The sequence below is a fragment of the Balaenoptera acutorostrata genome, chromosome 12 (genome assembly GCF_949987535.1).
Source record: "Balaenoptera acutorostrata chromosome 12, mBalAcu1.1, whole genome shotgun sequence".
NCBI classification, from domain to species: Eukaryota; Metazoa; Chordata; class Mammalia; order Artiodactyla; family Balaenopteridae; genus Balaenoptera; species Balaenoptera acutorostrata.
The window spans coordinates 21712655-21725414 of NC_080075.1; positions in this window are offsets into that span (position 1 = coordinate 21712655).

Sequence of the window (12760 nt, forward strand, 5' to 3'; positions counted from 1 at the left end):
TTTAGAGAAGATGTTTAATATCTGTATTTGCCCTGGACATACAATTTTAAGTAGGTTGTTATTTATAAGAGTTTAGGAACAAGAGTACTTTTAGCATTTTGTGCTGAAAAAGGCCCCCTTCTCTCTTTTCTTTTTTTTTTTTTTTTTAAATTGTAGTTTCATGTTCTACCCATTGAGTTACTTAATAAGGGCTCAGTCTCAAGCTATGTGAGGTACCTTTACATTTCAAAGACATGGTAAGGTTTATAACTTTAAGGGACAGAGAAAGAAAATGTAAGTTTCCTCCTAAGAGTTTTGGAATATATTGGTCTATTATCATAAGTTTTAGGGTAATTATTGTTAAAATATTTTTTCTTAAGTGTAGGACAATTTTCATCCAATATCTTGATCTTTTATAATATCTAAATGCACTTTGAGAGGAATAAGTGAGGCTTTGGGACTAGTAAAGATAGGTGGGCCTCGACATGTTTCTAGAGTTGTACTTCTGGTTTTATAGAGATTTGCAAGAAAAAGACAGATTCTGTTAGCCCTTGAATATTGGCCTCCAGCTGATTTATTTCTTCACTATTTGTAGGAAGGTCTGGGGAATTGCTGAAGTAATGGGGTGATTATTAAGAAAGGGAATTTATATTAGATTTTTGTTTAAGTTGGATTTCTGTTCTTTTAATAAAAGATTCTTTAGAACTCTTTTTTTCCCCTTATAATTTGATTCTCTCATAAGTACCAATCTGGCAGCTGTTTATGATGACAGCTTTCAAACATTTATTTCCTTTTAAGTATAGCCAATTGAAAGGATCCGTCATCAGGCCATTGATGAGTAGGCTCATATACTGATTTCAACGAGGGACTCAAACCAATAAACATTTTATCATGGCTTAACCAAAGAAACAAGACAAGTGTCACGAGCTAGTATATGGCTCTCACAAGATTTAGAAAGTTCACTTCCAGTGTTTGTTAGTCTAAGAAAGTAAAGTCCCTTTGTTGCTATAGGCGGTAAGAATGGTGTAGAGAAAACGGTGTCTCCGGCGTCGAACAGAAACACGAGGTGCCCCCAGACATAAAGGCGCTGCTAGTCAATGGCACCATGCAGGGGCAGCGGGAATGGGACGGTTCCAGCACTGACAAGCAATGCAGGCTGAGACGAGGAAGGCCCCTTAAGCATTGGGGCTCCTTATGACAAACTCCCCTGAGAGCTTGCACAGCCGGACAAAGAGAGAGTGGTGCTCGTGACTTCATGCGTTGGAACCCCAGTCAGTTCCATTGGCCGAAACATGCACCCCAGTAAATGCACCTTCCTGAAGGCAGAGACCAGAGAGAGTATTTTCACTGGACGTAAGCCAAGCTCTCAGAACACATAATATGACTGAAGGAAAAAAACTTCAGCTGTTTTTTCATAAGGGACCCACAGTAAAGCTTGTCTAATTGACACCAGTTTGGTAAGAACTATTAACGCACCAGTCTGAGATTGGCTCCGAGGGCCGACTTAGAGGGCCTATGCCTGTGTTCTGCCCTATGGTTCTTGCTCCTTATGAAAAACATCACAAGAGACAGAGACAAAGAAAAACAGTGACCAACTCTGGGAGGTAAAAGATTCCCAAGAGTTGCTCATCCAAGGATCTAGCTTCACTAAAATATTCTCTTGCTTATCTAAATTTAGAGAAAGAGAAAAGGGACTCTCATCACTTTCCTTTCCATCAGACCCTACAGGCAGAGATTTGAGAGGCTGACATGGTAAGAAATCTGACCTTCTACAGGCCTTTGTCAGATTTCCCAGGATCTGTCAGTTACAGCAGGCTTAGGGTGGGAAGCAGGGTCCAGCCAGCCTCCTGCCTGGCTCAACAAGTGTCTGGGAGGGGGACATTTTCCATTCTACCCCTTTAGAGTTCTTGTACCTGGACTAATAATAAAATTGACACAAGACAGATTAACAGGAGAAAATGAGATAACTTTTATTTCATGTGCATGGAGGTCCCATAGAAATGGAACCTAAGAAGTGGCCAAAGCAGGCAGGCTTTATACTTTTACATAAAGAAAAAATAAATTTGGAGGAATTGACAGAATAAAGAAACTTAGGTTTGGGAGGCCCAGTTAGTGAAGAACCTAAACAGAGTTTGGGTTTGGGGTAGTCAATTAAAGAAGTAATAAGGTTTTTTAACATAGGCTTCTCAGTCTGAATTCCTTGTCTTTGTCATAAGAGTGTCCTTCTACCTCTAGATGCAGGGAGGCTGTCTTTCACATGGCATTTATTTCCTGCTTTCAGGGAGACAGAAAGGAAGTTCAGAGTGTCCCTTGTGCTTAGCTGCTCTGATGGTAACGTTAATTCAAAATAAACAAGATATCATTGAGGCCCATTTTGGGGTGACCTACTCTGGGCCCCAGTAGCACCAAGTATACTGGACTCCACACATCTGCATCCTCTGATAACTCTGAAGAATATGACTGAATATCTTATTTATTGAAAAAGTAAAAAGTTTTCTGTCCTTGCTTACAAGCTCTTAAGAAAGTAAAACTATTTTTACTACATGCAGAAATAAAATGTGCTAGTGAAACAAACACATGTAAATCTGACAATCAGGGGGAAAATTTATCATTTATAAGCCTGTGTTGATTTGAAACACTTCCAATGGTTGCTTCTTCCCTGTCATAAGACAGCTTATTTGGAGCCCGATGGTGTGGGGAGCCGTCAGCCTGAAGCTGGCAAGAGTTAGCTACCAGCTGTTTTCACTTCATATCAAGATCCGGAGAGTGGCTAGGATCTACTGAAAAGATTTCACACTTCTCTTTCTTGGTGAGCATTCCTGAGTTTCTCCTCAAGGGACAGCTGGCACTGCTGGGATGGAAAAACAGATTGTCTCTGTAATGTGCCGAGCTCAGATGATGTTGGTGGGTGGGGGTGGAGGAGTGTCCCGCTTGCCAGGAGTCTAAGTGGTGACATGCCACATTTAGTAAGCTGCCAGCATGTGCATATTTTGTTTAATCAGCAGTTTTGTAAGTCACAGCATATGCTTTGTCACTTCTTGTTGTTTTATTCGTAAGCTACTATGTTCTTTAGTGAAATCTTACGTCTTCTCTGAGTGAGATTTGCTTATCATCAGCAGCTCAGCACCACATGTCATGCCCAGACTTTCCTGTACATGCCTCCCACCCCCTTGCTCCAGCACCTTGTCTCTTGCCATCCTGAAAATACAGATTCCTCTTTGAGCTTCCCTATGGGAATGGAGTAGCGGAATGGGCCAGAGAAAGCTTAGAGACCAAGAGTGAAAAACATTTATCCAGAATGAGGGTTGCAGCCTGTTAAATTCTGGTAAGAAAGGCAGTGGAAGCCAGAGGCTCACAGTGGAGTGGGTAACAAAGACTTAGCGAAATCTGGGGGCAAAATCTAGACAGAGACAGAGAACAGACCAAGGATGCCACCAGCAAGAATAGCACCTGATGCTGAATTGAAAAGTTTCTGAGTAGGGGTCCTTGTCTGTGCTCCTAGGTTGTCAGGTCCCCAGAAGTATTTGACCACCAAATGAGGTGACACTGCCCAGTTCACCAAAATGAGCTGTCATCCCACTTGACTCTTTGAAACCCAAGTTTTTATGAAGTTCCCTACTTGGCTTATTCTGGGGATTCCCAAGAACATGCCTGCATGTTCCCCAGAAGGGGTCTCCTGGATCTTCAAAAATATTCCACCCAATGCAGAGCTTTATGAAAGTCAGAGCTATCAGTAAGGGTTTCTTGTTTTTTTCTCTTCTGAAAAATTTAGTCTAAGATGATATTGCAGCTTTCTCAAAAGGAGCAATATAAATGAAGAGGCAGAAGCAGGTCCTTTTTCTAACCTTCACTACAATCAAGATACTTAACTGTATCACAAGACTCTCTCTTGTTATCCCTGAAGAAACTCACCTACTCTTCTCCCTCATCCTTAAACCTTTGCTATCACTAATCTGTTCTCTTTCACTATAATTGGGTTATTTCATGAATGATTTATAAATAGAATCAACTAGTATGTATCTTTTGATATTGGATTTTTCACTTGCATTATTTCCTAGAGGTTTTCCAAATTATTGTCTTTATCAATGTTTGCTCCCTTTTCTTGCTGAATAGTGATTGTGGTGTGGACAAAAGGTACTTTGTTAAACCATTCACATACTGAAGGGCATTTGGGTGGTATCCAGTTTTGTGCTATTACAAATAAACCTGTTATAAACTTTTCTTTACAAGTTTCTTTGTGTAAATACATATTTTTAAATTTCTCTTGGATATTTGTTTAGCAGTGCTCAGGGGGAAGCTACAGCATTAAATACCTACATTAGAGAAGAAGACAGTTCTCAAATCAACAAACAAGGTTGTTGCCTAAAATCTAAACTAAACCCAATAGCAGGAGAATAAAGGAAACTATCCAGATAAGAGCAAAAATCAGTAATTAACGTTCTGATAGAAACGCAGCTTAAAAGACTTTGATAAACTCCTACACCTCTCAAAAGAGGAATACACATTCTTTTCAAGTGCACATACACATGTACCAATATCAACCATATTCTGAACCATAAAACAAATCTCGATAAATTTAAGTATTCAAATCATACAAAATATGTTTTCTGACCTGAGCTGCAAGCAGAACAGTAATTCAAGCCATAAAACCCGAAGATAGCTCTTTAAGATGGTCCATAAAATTGACAAAACCTCTAACCTAACTGAAGAAAAAGAGTGAGATCCCAATGGCTAATACCAATAATGGGAACAGAGACATCACTACAAATCCAATGAAACTTAAAAGGCACTGGAAATGTTATAGGTAACTTCACAGCAACAAATATGGCAAATTTATATGAAATAGACAAGTTCCTTGAAAGACACAAACCAAAAAGCTCATTCAAGCCTTCCCATAAAGAAAAGTTTGCAAAGAAATTACTTCACTAGTGAATGCTACCAGATAGTTAAGGAAGAATTAATGTCAATTCTATGTAAATTCTTTCATTAAATAGAAGATAAAAGAACATTTTCCAGCACATTTTATAAAGTCAGCATTATCCTGATATGAAAACCAGAAAAAATATATGAAAAAACTAAGCAAAAATACTCATCATGAACAAGACTATAAAATGTCCTACAAAATTTTAGTACATTGAATAAAGAAATATATTAAAGAATAAACCATGACCAAGGATAATTTACCTCAGAAATATATGTTGTTTTATCACTCAAAAGCATCAGTATAATTCAACATACTAATAGAATATAAAAGAAAAATACGTCTGGATATTATTATTTTAAAGGAGCGAATACTCCAACTGTAATCCAGAATTACAAGGTTCTCTTTAGAATCCCTCCTTATCTTATTTGTAATTCATTCTCCCATAGACAGATAACTGGCTCTGATTACCTACAGTATATTTACTTATGTATTTACCCAACTCCAGTATCTATATAGTGTATTTTCAGATTGTTATTCTAGATCCTTGTGAGAAACAAACTTATCTGCTAGAGTACAGTGTGTGCAGTTCTTTTTGTCGTTAGTGTGTATAAGTATCTGGTCAAAATATTGTTTTCCAAAGTCACATATATGAGCTCATTTTCCCCACCCTCCTAGTATGGTTATTTGGTTTATTGTAAAGGAAGTTTGGTCCATTTGCTTTCATCTGCATTCTATCTTGGGTTTCTTACAATTTTATCAAAACATCATGTTGTATATCTTAAATATATAACATTTTTATTTGTCAAATAGATGTCAATAAAGCTAAGGGAAAAAAACAACAGAAAAAATAGCCATTCAATGGGTAGTCTTTTGAGAAATGGTGTGAGAAACAATTTGATGTCCACATGCAAAATAAATTGTCTGACCAAGAATCTATCTTATTCAAAAATGAACTCAAAATGGATTTCAGACCTAAACACAAAGTATAAAATTATAATAATTGAAAAAGAAAATATAGGAGATAATCTTGTAAGTTAAGCAAGGATTGAAAAAACAATACAAACTACATAAGAACAGAAATAGATAAGTTGTACTTGATAAAATGAAAAGCTTTTGCTCTTCATGAGACCCTGTTTAGAATATGAAAGGCAAGCTACCAACTGGGAGAAAGTATTTCCAAAACATATATCCACAAAGAAATTTTATCTAGAATATATGAAGAACTCTTACGACTTGATAATACGACAAACAACCTAATACAAAATGGGCAAAAGGTTTAAATAATTATTTCCCCGAAAAGATATGCAGATGGAAAATTAGCACATGAAAAATTTCTCAACATCATTCATTATTAAGATAGGCAGATTAAATCACAATGAGAAGTAACTATGTGCTTATAAGAATCGCTAAAATTAGAAAGCGGACCATACTGAGAATTCAAAACAGCTGGAACTCTCAAACACTGCTGGTGGTGATGTAAATAATATTATGACTTCAGAAAATGTGTGGCAGGTTTTAAAACATTAGCGATATGCCTTTTGTGCAACACAGATATTCCACTCCTAGCTATCTACCCAGGATAGATGAAAGCATTTGTCTCTACATAAATTTGTACAATAACATTCACAGCAGCTCTATTTATAATACACAAAACTGAAAATCACCCAACTGTCTATCAATAGAAGAATAAATTGTGCCATACCCACACAATAGAATTTACTCAACAATGAAAATAAATGAAGTGTTGAAACAAGCAATAATATGAATGAATCTTGAAATAAAATTGCTTAGTATAAGAAACCAGGAAGGAAAGCATGCCATGTATTATTCTACTTATACACAGTTCAAGAAAATGCAAGTTAAACGTATCTATAGTGTCTGAAAACAGATCAGTGGTTACCTTGGATTGAGGGGATTGGAGAAGTTGAGGGTGAGAAGTAGGGGTGGGAGAGGAAACCTTCATGGTGATGGCTATGTTTATTATAGGGGTTACTTTGATGGTTTCATTGGGTGCATCTGTATGTCAAGACATCAATATTTAAATGCACTTTAAAAATGTACCCTTGACTGCACCTCAGAAATACCTTGAAAAAGCTGAAAAGTAAAAAACAAAACATAAAGGTTATTCATTGGATCAAAGTTTCACTGGGAGGCTGGAGCACCAGGTCCGGACAGCAAGAAAGGAACCAGGAAAGTCTGGCGGCTAAAAGCAAGATCATGTAGTTAGAGCAAGTTGATGATGAAGCTCTGTGTGAGCCACAGCCATTGAACCCTCACTACCAGCACTGCAGGGCCCCCAGCTCCATACCCACTGGGAATGATCTCTAATTGCTTCTTCCTCTTTGTGCCACTACCTGGCTGGGTGTCCCATAGTCATGCCTCCATCACAATGAAGGATATCCTAGCCTCCAGAGAACTGGAAGGTGGAGGATATCTGTCACCTTTTCTTCTGTACTGGGAGCTGTGACCCTGCCTCTCGCCATGACCCACACCAAGGGGTGTCCCTCGACACAAAGGAAGCCCTCTCATTCTGAGTAGCCAAGAGGGGAAAAAGACAAATGGCTCCCTGAGTATTCACATCAGTCATCGTTTCTGAAGGATCAGGAGCCCTCGAATCCCAGGTCTCTCTCTGACTCACTCCTGTGTATACAGCATTCTGCATCACACAAGCCTGCCTCTCTACTTGCTTAGGGACACAGCTCAGCTACCCAATTCTGACCCTTGTGTTATTACAACCCTGCATTTTCATTTGCAAGATGTGTTTCCTCTGTCCCCTGCGATGTGCAACTGTGGCAGTCATTTAATCTTAGAGGATGCAGGAGTAGATTAAACTTTATTTTTTCTCCTGATGCCTTTTTCTAATCCACTCTGTATTTAGAAGCAGCTTGCTCCTGCTTCGAGTTTTCCCCAGCACTAAACCGTGTGCTCAGCCCACTCACCCCCTAGTGGTAGTTTGTTTAATCCTCCCATAGTTACCTAAAAGCCTATTCTTTAGAATAGTGGGTTTTTGTTTGTTTGTCTTGTTTTGTTTTTGTTTTTTTGTTTTTGTTGTTTTTGATGTTGTTGTTGTTGTAGAGCCTCTAGTTTATTATGAAAGGGTTCTTCCAGTATGTACACAGGAACCAAACTTATCAGTTTATCCTTCCCACCCGACTCCCAAAGCCATACCAGCAACAACAGAGTTCCTTCGTGTTACCTAGAAGAACCGCAAAACTGCTGGGGTAAAAACGTTATCTATGCACCCTGTGTTTATGACTTTACATACTCTGGGGCAGTGTGATAAAGCTCTCAACACAGCGGTCTATCCAGGTAAGGTCATCAACCAAATGCATTCTCCCAGGGCTAAGAGAGAATCTCACTACACATGAGGGTACTGAGACCCAAACTCCAAAAGCCAGAGCTAGGGTCCAGGGCACTGGCTCTTCTACGGCACCAGCGGCACACATCAGAATGCCTGGGAGGCTTTCAACACTACACCTGTAGGACCCCACTCGGAGTCAGAGGGTTTGAGGACACCCGGGCAGTCAGACGGCTCTGCCACGTGATCGGGTGCAGAAGAATGAGTGCTCAGAGAGCAGGGACACAGGAGGTCATCGTCATTCTTTGTCTTCCTTTTTTCCCAGTTGTATTTAACCAGATATATACGAAAACATACAGTTCGCTTTTATTTATAATCAAATGGGTTCTATACTTTCAAGTGCCTAATTCCCACTTTAAAACTTCATACTGGATGATGGTGGCAAGCCGAGAAATTAGTTTTCTATGCATTAAACCCCACACTGGGCTTCAGGAGATAGATTATAAGAGAAAATAACTCACTATCATCCCCCTTTGCCATGAGACCAGTAGCTCTGGTCTGCCAGGTATTGATAAAATAAGAAAAGGCAGCAAATCAGTGGACCAAAATCTTATGGGAGAGACGCCTGGCTGAAATACCAGACCACACCTTAGAGGAAGACTGGCGATATTCAAAATTTTGGCTGCTATTTACAATAAGAAATATATTTTATATTTCAACACTTTTAAATCATATGTATGCTGAAAACCAAAATTAAAAGTTCACAAAACACTGTTTACCCGCTTTATGTTATATACTGTGGAATTTTCTATTCTATTCTCCTTGTGTTTGCAAAGAATATGTTAGTTATTGCCCACTAAATTGATTTAATAATTTCAGACACCAGTAAGTTGCAAGCCATGATTTGACAAGTGGTGCTTTCAACTATTAATAAAACTGAAGTAACGTAGTGATCTATTAACAGGTATTTCTCCCAAGTAGGAATACACAAACATACCCACAAAAACCTATGGCCAAATGCCTGTTGAACTGCAAACCCTATTACTTTCCTTCATTTTTGTGCATTTGCACACAGAGTCTGAGAATAGCCCTGCAGTAAAGAAACTTGCTTAACTTTGCATAACAGTGTTTCCTGAACTTAACCACGAAAAAAGTATTCCCAAAGTATTTGCAGACAGCAAAATGAAACAAATCTAGGACTAGCTCTTGAAAGAGTGTTTGAAGGAATGAGATTCGGGGGAATTCTGCTTTAGACATGAAGTAGAAATCCATAAATAAATCCAAGTGCCAAATATGCTCATAAATTGTAGCACAGACCTATGCAGCTGGGGCGCAATGGTCCCCCCGAGGTGCACTCTAAAAACTACTTGGGAAGAGTACACAAATATGGTTTGGTGGTGTCACCGGGTTGACGTGCGTTGTAACAAAATAGCTTCAACGGAGGAGGTCAACAGAAGACCCCGACCAGCAATCTCAGTCCCACCGTAGTAAGCAAAGAATCGCCAACTACCACTTTAAGCTTAAGCACATAGCAAAGTTTATTTAAGCATAGGTACACTGTAAAAGAGGGAGTGAGAGAAAGAGAGCGAGCGAGAGCGGGCTGTTTCTGAGAGCAGCCTGTTTCAGCGAAGTGAAGAAAGCCCAAAGCAAAGCTTATCTAAGCAAACTTACACTCTCAAAGGGAGAGAGCGGGCAGTTTCTGCGAATTGAAAGCAGCATTCCTGTACAGGTTTAAGGGCGCCTTTAAGGAGCATTCTGCAGGGAGGCGGGGGTGAGTGACAGGGGATCATTATTTGATTGAAGGTCCTGATCCATGTAACAAGTTTACTGCTGCGCCTGCTCTCAGCCTTAAATTGCTAAGAAATGCCCACGGGGTTGGGGCGGGGGGGCAAGACCACATGGAGATTTTATTATAATGATGGTATAATGAGTTTGGGTTTACTATAGGTCATACACCTGTCTGGTCTGGGCATGCGCAACCCAGAGAAGTTCCCTTGTGTTACTGTGCCCCTCTGTATCAGGATAAGCTGCCCACCACACTACCCTAGTTTTGCCCGTTCTGGGCGGGGTCAGGGGAGTGTCCTCGGATGGTTGGGTGCGACTCGGTGACTTCTTGTCTTTCTTGCCACTGTCACCTCCTTGCTGCTAATGTCTGACTAACTACCTAACATTGGTAGGAGGTTTGGAGGTGGAGAGAGAAGAACGCTGTTAAAAGTAAAAGGGGTGAATCACTAAGGTACATTCAGGGATATTAGGATACTAGAGTCACTTGGTTTACAGGTCTCTTATCCAGATGTTCTCTGTGTCTGCGATTGCTATCAAGTTCTTTTGTCTCCTGAACTCTAGATGGAAGGTAAAATCAATGATAGAGGCACCACCAGAGACCCAGGAACCTGTGGGGGTGTACTGATCCAACTGGAGAAAAGGTTTTGTTCTCTTCTTTGCCCCCCAGTGACTGGCAGATATCCAAATCAGGACAGGTTAAATGCATCATTCTTGACGCAGAGGAGGACTGAATACATACCATAAGAGCAGTGAATACAACAGCCAGCTGGACAACTCCTGCAAGTCTGGAGGACAGTCCAAGGGCAGAAGCAGATGTGGTGTGTGGGGCAACATCCAAGGAAGGAATCTAGGTCTGAAAACAAGCCAAGGTCAAAACAAGAGGCTGAGACAATTAAGTCTTGTTTGCTGCAGTAAACTTCTGTTGGGGTGCCTTTCTGGCTCCCTTCTCTAAGAACTAGGTCTCATCCACAGGTCCTACTTAAGTGGTGAGTGCAGTTCCCATAATAACACCAAGTGACTCAAATTCCTTGCCCCAGTTGATTGGCCTGGTGTGAATAACCAGGCCTAGCTAGATGAATCAGATATTATCCTGAAAATGAATTTGTTCACCAAGAATATAGTTAATCTTTTGAGTCCCTGCAGTGAAGGTTTGGAAGAACTCTAATGTGTTAACCATGTTTGATCATGCTGCATGTATCCGAAAAGCAAGGAAACTGACTGGATCAAAGAGAATGACCCAAACCCCGTGAAATAAAGAAAGAAAATGAAGGAGAGCATAACTTCACTTTCTGACATTTTTCTTCCTTTCTCTAGGCCTTCGTGAGACTTGGCTGTGCCCTAACGTTGGGTGCATTGAGATAAGCCCATATCCTTCTAAAAACATCCCCTTTTGCTTGAGTGAGTAGCAATGTATGTCAGCATCTTATATGCGAATAGCCTAAACTTATATGCAAATAAGCCAACCTAAAAGAAGCCTGTGCCCTATCTCAGTCAAGGCCCCTTTGAGCTATTAGTGACCCAGTAGAGTATGAACTGTGGAAGAGGAAATTGTGGGGAACTCAGGAATTGGATAAGATACAAAGTTTCTCATACAAATTTCATGCATTGGGGGATCACACACAAATTGGAGAACCCCCACCTTATTACACCCAAACTGAGGTGGAATAGTGTCTAGAGAGAGAAAATAAGAGCTAACAATTATTAGGAGGGGGAGACTTTTTTATCAAGTGTTTCAGGAGAAGAAGAGCTCTGGTCAGCTTGAAAGGCACTAAATTATGGAGGGTTCAGTGGGGTAGAATGGAACCAGGGGGAGGAAGGATAGAAACAGCTTTCGTACCTCTGTTCTAGACTTCTAGACAGAAAGCTTCATGAGAGTTTACCAGGGGAAGAAAATTTATGACATGGTTCAGGACACAAACTGGTCAACCATAAAGACTATGAATTTAGGAAATGATCCTCTGTGATCAGTATCTCGGGAACTTAAGTATGACCATAGGTACAGTAGGCAATGTTGATTGCCTTGACAACATCTATTCTTATATATAGTGGTGTATATCTATTAATCCCATACTCCTAATTTATCCCACCACCCCCCTCCCCTTTGGTAACCAAAAGTGTGTTTTCTGTGTCTGTGAATCTGTTTCTGTTTTGTAAATAAATTTATTTGTATTTTTTTTTTTTAGATTTCACATATAAATGATATATTATGTGTCTTTCTCTGCCTACTTCACTTGGTATGATAATCTCTTGATCTATCCATGTTGTTACAAATGGCAATATTTCATTCTTTTTTATGGATGATTAATATACCGTTGTGCATGTGTGTGTGTGTGTGTGTGTGTGTGTGTGTGTGTGTGTGTGTATGTATATTTATATGTGTATACATATATATGTGTATATATATATATATATGCATATATATATGACACCTTCCTTATTCATTCATTTCTTGATGGACACTTAGGTTGCTTCCATGTCTTGGTTATTGTAAATAGTGCTGCTATGAACATTGGTGTGCATGTATCTTTTCATATTAGAGTTTTATCTTTTCCAGACCGATGTCCAAGAGTAGGATTGCTAGATCATATGGTAGCTCTATTTTTAGTTTTTTAAGGACCTCTATATTGTTCTCCATAGTGGCTGCACCAATTTACATTCCCACCAAGAGCATAGGAGGGTTCCCTTTTCTCCACACCCTCTCCAGCATTTATTATTTGTAGACTCTTTAATGACAGCCATCCTGACCAGTGTGAGGCGCTACTTCATTGTAGTTT